The sequence below is a fragment of the Marmota marmota genome, unplaced genomic scaffold (genome assembly GCF_001458135.2).
Source record: "Marmota marmota marmota unplaced genomic scaffold, marMar, whole genome shotgun sequence".
Taxonomy (NCBI): domain Eukaryota; kingdom Metazoa; phylum Chordata; class Mammalia; order Rodentia; family Sciuridae; genus Marmota; species Marmota marmota.
Window position 1 is genome coordinate 45380038 of NW_026000037.1, and position 9840 is coordinate 45389877.

Here is a 9840-nt window from a genome sequence, read left to right on the forward strand (position 1 = left end):
AGGGGGCGGAAGGGGGGTGCGACAGAGCCCGCCCCTGCCGCGCCTCCACCCCCTACGTCCTCTGGCAGGCACCCGGCCAGGTGCTGAGGGACAGGCGGGCCAAGGCGGCCCGATGGCGAGGCAGTGAGATCGCCCAGAGTCAAGGTGAAGAAAGGGAGGTGGTGGGAGAGTGGCACTGAGCCCCCAAGGCTACTCGGTGAGTGGAGTCAGGACAGGAGGGAAAATCCCGTCGAGACTTTAGGGAAACTTAAAATTAAGCAGGAGTTGCTTTCTGGTGATCTGCTCTATGGTCTCCTTAGAAGATCCACTCTTCCAGGTCTTTTGACACTCGTTTATTTGTCCAGCTTAACTAGAATGTAACTAGTCTGCGCCTTGAGAATACCCTCTGGTGTTCCTGCGGATTTGTCCCACCAAGTCCTGGATGTTTGTGCGTTAGTGGAAGTGCGCCCTCTCTGTCCATCCCTGGAAATGACCAATTTCCCGACTGCCTTTGGGACCTACAACTTTGTCTGGTGTCTTTCAGAAACCCTCTGCTCTAAGAATGGCGACCAAACTGGGCCACCTACACCAGATGATGTCATCATCTGCAATGTGTAAAAGATTTTTAGGACCCGATCTAGAAAGGTATCTCAGCAGCTACAATTTTAGCAATTGAAGATCTGGGGAAAACATTATACACACCAACAGGGAGAAGAAGTGTTTAAAGTAATATATTACAAGCATTACTTAAAATATTACTTAAACCCCTAGAGGTTTATTGTTGAATAGAGGTGCTTCCCGTCTAAATTGTGACTCAAAACATAAGGGCAACATTATCAATTGAGAGAAATTAGCCTATACTCAATGCAGCTTGAATATAAAAGTGAGTGGAATTATTTTCATGTGAACGGCACAAAAAACCAAGAATACAATACTGATGCTATTACTGCTATTAGAGGGTTCCTTGAAAAGTGATTGAGTCATATAAATTAATTGCTTTAGAGGAAGAGATGACGTGCTTCTTCACTTAGCTCAGCATTAAATAGTGAGTGTTCTTTATGTCTATGAAATACCTATTGTATTTTAAAAAAAAGTCAGGGTGGCTGGGGCTGGGGATGTAACTCAGTGGTAAAGCATCGGTGGGTTCAATCCCCAGTAACTAAAAATATAAATGGCCCTATTGTCAAAGGGCCATTTTGTCATTGTCACAATATTGTAGACAGGATGGTTGTTGAACTTTGAGGCATGAGGGTGACAGTCCCAAGAATATCTACCACCACCAACTTGTGTGAATCAAAACATTCCTAGGTATAAGAAAGACTTATTCTCATTTAATTCTGGGTACAAACAAACAAACAAAAAATGGAGACGTGGGACAAGCCAGGGACCTTCCAAACACCCACAAAGCAGATGCTTTAAAATATACGTATATAAAAGAAGCAAGAAATACTGGGACATATATTTTGACTGGCTTGGTTGCTCATTATTTGGTAACTATACCCTAGATTGTGATAGCCAGTTGGATCATGAGAGTTGCAGCTTGAGGAAAATTTAGTACACTCTCTGGGTCTGCTTTCTTAAATAAAAATAAATGGTACTTAATTCCTCCCTATTTCTCAGAACTACAACTGGATTAAAAAAAAAGTAGCATATGTGAAAGCACTGTTAAACTATAGGCATTAAGTAATGTCAAGTGTTTACTCCCCACATATTTATTTTGTCTTGAATGCAGTAAGCAATGTCCTCTGCGAGTTGGAAAGCTCTTCTTTTCTAAGAAAGCAAGGTTATTATACCAAGAAATCTGATGCAGAATAACTCAATATTCTGAACAAAAGCATTGCTTTCCTCTTAGTCAAATGGTGCATTGTCAATACAGTATCTACTAACCAATGTGAATATTGAGCACTTGAAATGTAGCAGACCAAATTGACATGTACTGTAAGAGTAAAATACATGCTAGATCTCAAAGAATTAGCAAAAAAAGACCCACAAGACTGTAAAATACATTATTAATGACTTTTACATTGCTTACAAGTTGACATAATATTTTGGACAGATTGAATTAAATAAAATACAGTTGTGTACTACATAACAACATTTCAATCAATGACAAACCTCATATACAACAGTGTTTCCCTAAGATTGTAATAGAGCTGAAAATTTCTATTGCCTTGTGACACGATAGCTCTCCTAAAACTATAATACATTGCGTTATTCGCATGTTTGTGGTGATGCTGGTATAAACAAACCTATTGCGCTGCCGGTCACAGAAAAGTATAATAGAATTATGTACAATGCATAATATTTTATAATGATAAATGACTATTACTGGTTTATATATTAACTGTATTATATTTTTATGTTAGAGTGAATTTCAATATATGTTTATTATGTTTATCTTTAGAGTCTGTGTGTATTCATATATAGTACAACAAAATTTTAGATAAAAAGACTTAGGGAGTAGAGATATAAAGAAAGAAAATATTTTTGTACAGCTATAAAATGTGTTTGTGTTTTAAGCTAAGTGATATTATGAGCAAGTCAAAAGTATTTTAAATTAGAAAGTTTATACAGAAAAAGGTTATAGTAAGCCAAGTTTAATTTATTACTGAAGAAAGAATTTTTTTTTTTTTTTTACAAATTGAATGTAATCTACATATACAGCAGTGCACAGTGATATCCCAGGCTTTGCATTCACTCACCACTCACTCACAACTCACCAGAACAACTTCTAGTCCTAAAGTTCCATTTGTGGTAAGTGCCCTATATAGTTGTATCACTTTAGTTTATTTCAGTGTGTTTATTATAACTTTTCTTGTTTAGATCCATTTAGCTACACAAATACTTACCATTGTATTACATTTGCCTACAGGATTCAGTGCAGTAACATGCTATAGAAGTTTGTAGCCTAGGAACAGTAGGCTATACCTTGCAGCCTAGGTGTATAGTTGGCTAGATTTGTGTAAGTACACTCTATGATGTTTGCCCAAAGATAAAATTGCCTAATAAATACATTACTCAAAACTTATCCCATCATTAAGTGGTGCACAACTATATATTATTAAAATTAATTTTACCCATTCTTTTATCCTTTTTAATGTGTGCTGTAATTTGGATAAGTGTCCCCTAAATGGTACAGATATTAAATACCTGATTCCCCACTACTGGTGGCAGTATTGGAAGGTGCTGGAAGCTTTAAGAGGCAGGGACCTAGCAGAAGGTCTTTAGGTCATTGGGGATGTGACCTTGAAGGACATAGGGAGACCCACCCTCTTTTTTTTCCCCCTTTTCAATTCCCAGCCATGAGGCAAGCTGTTTTGCTCTGCCACTAATTCCCATCCTGAATTGCCACCATAGCCCCAAAGCAACATGGCTAACCAACTAGGGCTGAAATCTGTAAATATGTGAGCCAAAATAAATCTTTTCTTTTTTTAAGTTGATCATCTCAGGTATGTGTCATAGTGACAGAAAACTGAATAATACAATATGACAACTAGACAATTTTAAATTACATATGAGGCTCACATTATATCTCTTTTGGACAGTACTGATCTAATTAAGTCTCATTAGATGGGAAAAATCCTTACCTTGTCTGAAAAACAATATGAAGAAACCAAAAGAGTGGTAGGTGTCTGGCCAGTCAATATGTAGTCAGCCAATAAAGGAATCAGGATCTTTTGAATTCTTGGTGCAAAGTTCTGGGACACTACAAAAAGGTTAATATGCCAAAAATTTAAGCTCTTTATTTGTAAGAGTATTTTAACTTATGTCTTTAAATACCATATTCCCTATCTTATTATGCATGTTCCAGTGTCAGTACTCTGAAACCCTTCAAGCAAGGTATTAACCACTCTCAATGTATTGGATCCCAAAGCTGGAAATTTATATACTTGGCAGTTGTAAATGTTTCTAACAAGTTTGAGTCCTTAATGTCACCTTCATGGCTAACAAGAACTGCATCCTTAAAATGTGTCCTGACTTATACTTTACTTACACACATACATGCACATATACCTACATATCCCTTTATGGCAGTTAACCCAGTCTTATAAAATGAACTACCATTGGGGCTGGGGTTGTGGCTCAGCGGTAGAGCGCTTGCCTCGCCCCTGTGAGGTACTGGGTTCAATCCTCAGCACCACATTAAAAAATAAATAAATAAATAAACAAACAAAATAAGAAGGTATTGTGTTCATCTACAACTAAAAATACATATATATTTTAAAAAATGAACTACTGTTAAGAAAATACTATGGATCAGGTGTGGTGGGTCATGCCAGTAATCCCAGCAACTCAGGAAGCTGAGGCAGGGGGATCGCAAGTTCAAAGCCAGCCTCAACTCAGCAAGACTGTAAGCAACCTAGTGTAGACCCTTTCTCAAAATAAAAAATAAAAAGGACTGGGTGGTTAAGCACCCTTGAGTTCAATCCTTGGCCCCAAACAAACAAAAAACTCAGCTGTAGTGTATTAAGATGTTCCTGTGTTCCTGCTACTTAATATACACAATAGAGATTCATCATTCAAGATGTGTTATAACACACTTCCTTCATATAGTTGTACATAACAGAAAAAAATTTACTTGCAAGATTTTAAAATTTCACTAGAAGGAATTTACATGCAAATATATTTTTCATCATTTAACTTCCCCTCCAAATACCTAGTTGTACATATTCATTTCCATAGCAACATTACATCCTGACTCCTGGATTCTCAACAAAAGAAAACAATAATAAATAACTGAGAGTATATAACTTCTCAGCAAAACAGATTTTATGAGTAAATCCTATATAAGCAAAAAGAAAGTATGTATAAGAACTTTAAACTATAGAGATATGACACATTTACAGATTATCATTCCAAACTCATAAGGCACATAACGTGTAATAACTGAACTTTGAAAAAGACTGTTTCTTAGCAGCTGGGGTGTGGCTCAGTGGTAGAGCACTTGTCTCCCACCTGTGAGGCACTGGGTTCGATCCTCAGCACCACATAAAAATAAATGAACAAAATAAAGATACTGCGCCCATATATAACTAAAAAATATTAAAAAAAAGAAAAAGACTATTTCTTGGGTGTGGTTAAAAATTTTTATCATATAGGTGTATTTTGTTATTATCCTTTTTAAGAACTCCAGTATTACAATTTAATTTTTATTTCATCTTGGAACATAAACTTATCATGGAATGAGCATATGGTGAGGAGGCATACTACAATGATTTGCTATGCACTATCAATGTCTAATCTTTTCTCATTTTCCTGCATTTTTTCTTCTCCAAACTCACATTTACCCTATACAAACACATGGCAAACTCATCTCCACTCATCTCAACTCTTTTTTTAAAGTATATTTTCTTTTAGTTGTAGATGGACACAAAGTTTATTTTATTTATTTTTATGTGGTGCCTCACGCATGCTAGGCAAGCACTTTACCACTGAGCCATAACCCCAGCCCCTCATCTCAACTCTTAATCCCAGAAATATTTGCATTGGAAAAACTTGTTTCCACTTCCCTTCTTTTTTAATTATTAATTCACATCTCAAATAGAAATACATCTCTTAAGACTTTTATTAAACGTTTACAACATGTACCCTCAATGAGTCTACTCCATGGGATAGTAAGGTTTAAAAAATAATAATAATGATCAACCCCTCTGTGGACATGAATAATGAGGATATAGAAGAGTTTCTTAGTTCAACTGCCACTGCTAAAGCTCTGATCTATTTTCAGTACTTACATTTTCTGTCTTCCATCTTCTGAAATTGCTACTCTCTTTCATTGATTTTCATATATTTTTAATACTATGGATATGGTCTTTCACATAACTCAAACTTTGCCTGTTTTCTCTTTCACTGACCAGTGTCAGTGTGTTTTGAGCTGATTAGGTACATTCAGTACAGGCCCTTTAAAAAGCAGGTCAGAGATTCAGTTCCAGGTAAGCAAGCTGCCACGACTTAGATCATTTCCTTAGAACAGACTCATAATTACACCCTACACATGTAAGATGTCGAGGAAGTAAAAGGGTTAGATGACTCAGTACAAATCCATCACTTTCTGAGAAAAGAGCTCAAAAAGAACCAAAAACCCCAGACAGAAACAGCATTAAGATTCTGATATACTTGACTCAGAAAAAGAGTAATTTAAAGCTGCTGTGAAAAAAGTGGCAGCCACTAGCCACTTGGGCTATTGAGTACTTAAAATAGGACTGATATGATTTTTCTGTGTACTACATATGCAAAATACACACCAGATTTCAAAGACCTAACACATATACCAAAAGAGAGAAGATTGTAAACTATCTCAGTAATTTCATATTAGTTAAATGATCACTGAAATGATAATACTTTTTAAACTGGGTTAAGTAAAATATTAAAATTAATTTCATCTTTTTTACTTCTTAAAACAGCTTACTGAAAATGCATTAGATTACATTTGTGGCTCTCATTCCATTTCTACTGGACAATATTCATTTAAAGAATCCTTCCCGAATATCAGAGATCAAGTGGCACCACCTTTCTTCCAATCACATTGTTTCAAACCCATTTATCTTTTGCTCCTTTCATTCTTTGATGGTAACACATATTCAGTCAATAACCAAGTCACATTTTTGTTTCTTTTCTGTTGTCCAACCTCATCAGTGGTTGTTTCCACAGTCTGAACCCTTAGTAATTTCATACCTGAGTTGCTGTAATTACCAACTAAATCATCTCTGTAACTTCCTGTTTTCCCCATCTTAATGCATACTAGGCTGCCATCAGAATAGCTTTCTGATTATGTTCTTGTCTGCCCTCAGGTCTTCAGTGACCATCCTTGACTATGGAATCAAGGATAAGTTCTCTAGTTTACCAGATCTCAAACTTTTCATTCATTTTGAGGACCCTAAAGCCTTATGTTTAAGTGGGCTATACTTGTCAATATATACTGTGCTAGAAATTAAAACTGAGAATTTTTTAAAACACAGGAATATGTGAAGACACATTCCATTAGCCTTTGAAGCAATGACAATATGACACATCTTGCAACCTCTAAAAAACTTCAGTGTACACTCATAGGAGACCAAGAGTGGAAAAAGTAAATTACATCTTTTTATTAATTATACAAGTTTTCACCTTGTGCTCCGTGAAAAGCTCTTAGGCACCCCCAGGTATACCTGGGTCTAGCCCTCCCTAGGTGATCTCATCATTTCCATAAGTTCAACTTTTTACTTCTTCTATGTGCCCAAGACTCCCAAATCTCTGTCTCTCACTTTATCTTGCTTCAGAATTCCAATGTATACATCTTACTAGGATCACTACCTATATAGATCAAAGATGCCCCAAACCAATAAGTGTAAACCTGCTCCTCTGGTCTCTATTATCTCAGTAATTGTCACCATACAAGTCACATTTCTTGGGTTTCCCCCCCGCCTTGTCTCTCCCTGTCTCATTTCCTCTAGTCACATCCAATTAACCAGCATTTCATATAGAGACTAACTTTTATAAAAATCTCTCAAACTTTTTCACTGCTTTCCACTGCAATGCTACCAGACCTGTTCAGATCATTACCTTCTTCTGGTTTAAGTGTCATGAAAGCCTCCTATCTAGATTTGCTTTCTTGAGACTCTCCTTCCTCCAATCAATTCTAAATTCTTTCAGCCAGAGGAATATTTTTATAGCACAAATGTGGTTAGAGCACTAAAAATTATCTAAGACATAATGCCAGATCAAACACTGGTGTTATTTATTATTTAACCTCTCTAAACTCCAATTGTCTTATCTGTAAAATGAAGGCAATAATTGCAGCTACCGCTATTTATGGTTAGGATGAAATAACAAAAGCATGTTAGTGCTAGGGGGTATCTAGCACATAGTAAGCATCAATAATCTGTGTGTTGGATTATGAGGATGATGTTTATGATCTTGATACCACCATATACTAAATTAAAAATTTTCCAAGACTCAATATTGACTTCATGCTAAATTCAAAACCTCTTTCTTTGGCTTAATGGCCCTTGAAAATCCAACCACTTCCTGTTAGTCCAACTTCATTTTATTTCTGCACCCTTCCCTGCACACTGTTTTATAACTTTTTGTCTTTGAATACATGCCTCGGTTTTTATAAATGGGATAGTCTTCCTGCCACCACCTGCTTTCTCAGAGTCTATTCCATTCCTTAGGTTTTAGTATAGGAGTCACTATCTCAGGAAAATTTTCTCCTATTTCATCCTTCATCAAAAAATTGTATGTCAGGTATTTCTTTCAGTTTGCTACTACAATGCTAATTTAATATCTATCATGTCAACATATTGCTAACTCCTCTCTCCATTTGTCTGCAACCTTAGGCTATAAACTTCCACATCAGACGTCATGTCTTCTACAATGGCCTGCTCTTGGCATCTGAAATCAGCATAACACACGCTTTGGGTTGATGTGATTTGTTCCCCTTGGGTTCAGGTATTGAAGCCTGCTCCTCAGTGTGGTGATTTTGTGAGTAGGTAGAACCTAAGAGGTAGGCCACCATACATGGTAAATAGGCCACTGAGGATACTTCCCTCTGAATGAATAACTTATTCCTCACGGGATCCTGAATTAGTTCTATGGGGATAAGTTTCATCAAAGAGCTAGCCTCATATCCAGCTTGCTGTATGAGTTCTCCCTCACATACACTCCACCACTAAGCCCTCACCAGAGACTGACATGATGGAACTGTCTAAAGTTGAACTTCCAACCTCCTAAACTATGAAATAAATCTCTTTTCATTATCAGACTCAGGTATTTTGTTATAGCAACATAAAATGGTCAAATACAGCACATATTGAGTTTGGCTCTTGTTTCATAGGTTTCAGTCCATGGATCCATGGGATCCATCATCTTGGGGGCCTGAGGTGGCATGAGGTGAGGAAAAATATCATGGTGGAAGGATGTAGCAGAGGGAAGATTCTTGGTTCACATCAGCCAGGAAGCAGAGACAGAAAGAGGCAGAGAGACATATAGACAGACACAGAGAGAGAGAGAGAGAGAAAGAGAGAGAGAGATCCTCTAGGGCGTTCCCCCAATGGCCTTCCTCCAACTAGACCCCACCAAAATTTCTACCACTTCTCTTATGCCATCAAATTATGAATCCTTCAGTAGAGTCAGAGCCTCCATGATCCAATCACTGTACAAAAGCCCCACCTCTGAACATTGCAGCATTGGGAAACAAGTCCTTGACATATGAGTCTTTGAAGGACACTTCATATCCAAACCTAAAAGCAAGATTGCTCATTAAGGGAAATTTCTGACTTGAGGGTAAAATTATCCTAGTTGAAAAACAAATAAATACTGAGAGCCATTGCCAAGTAGGTGTGATGCATGGCATGACCCAGGTCATTTGCAGTGACATTGCATGTAAGGTGACCTTGCTCAAGGACCAGGGCGGATCCAGGTTTAGGGTGTATCTTGCTGGGATTAGGGAGTATCCCGCTCCTTGGGTTTAGGGCGGTTCCAGGTTTAAGGTGTACCCTGCTGGGAATAGGGCGTATCCTGCTGCCTCAGGCATGCCCGCTCCTGGAGTTCCCGAGTTCTCACGGGATTGAGAGAGTATTTGGGATTCAGAGCCCGGTGGAGAACGTGGATTTGCCCAGAACATGTGTGTAAAGTGCCGGTGACAGCAGAAGAGGAGCAGCTGCCTGCTGAGAGGCAGAGCCGCCCCCTCCCCCTGCGCTGGCAAGGTAGAGGAAACTGTGACCATCCACAGAGCAGGCCCAGCGGCCTGCTGAGAGGCAGATCCGCCCCCTCCCCCCGCGCCTGCAAGTTAGACGGAACTGTGACCACCAGCAGAACAGGCCAGACCTGCAACCGATAGACAGAACAGGCCCAGTGGCCGGAGGAAGGGTAGAGCCGCCC

At 38.2% G+C, this 9840-nt stretch overlaps 1 long non-coding RNA gene across 2 annotated transcripts in view; it reads left to right on the plus strand.

Annotated features, from left to right (window-relative positions):
• Positions 1-62: 62 nt before the first annotated feature.
• The window catches only part of LOC125619405, a 65394-nt gene continuing 55616 nt past the window's right edge, over positions 63-9840 (plus strand). For both annotated transcript variants that reach the window (XR_007350937.1, XR_007350936.1), the window contains exon 1: positions 63-196. This is a non-coding gene — a long non-coding RNA (uncharacterized LOC125619405). The remainder of the gene's footprint in view (positions 197-9840) is intronic.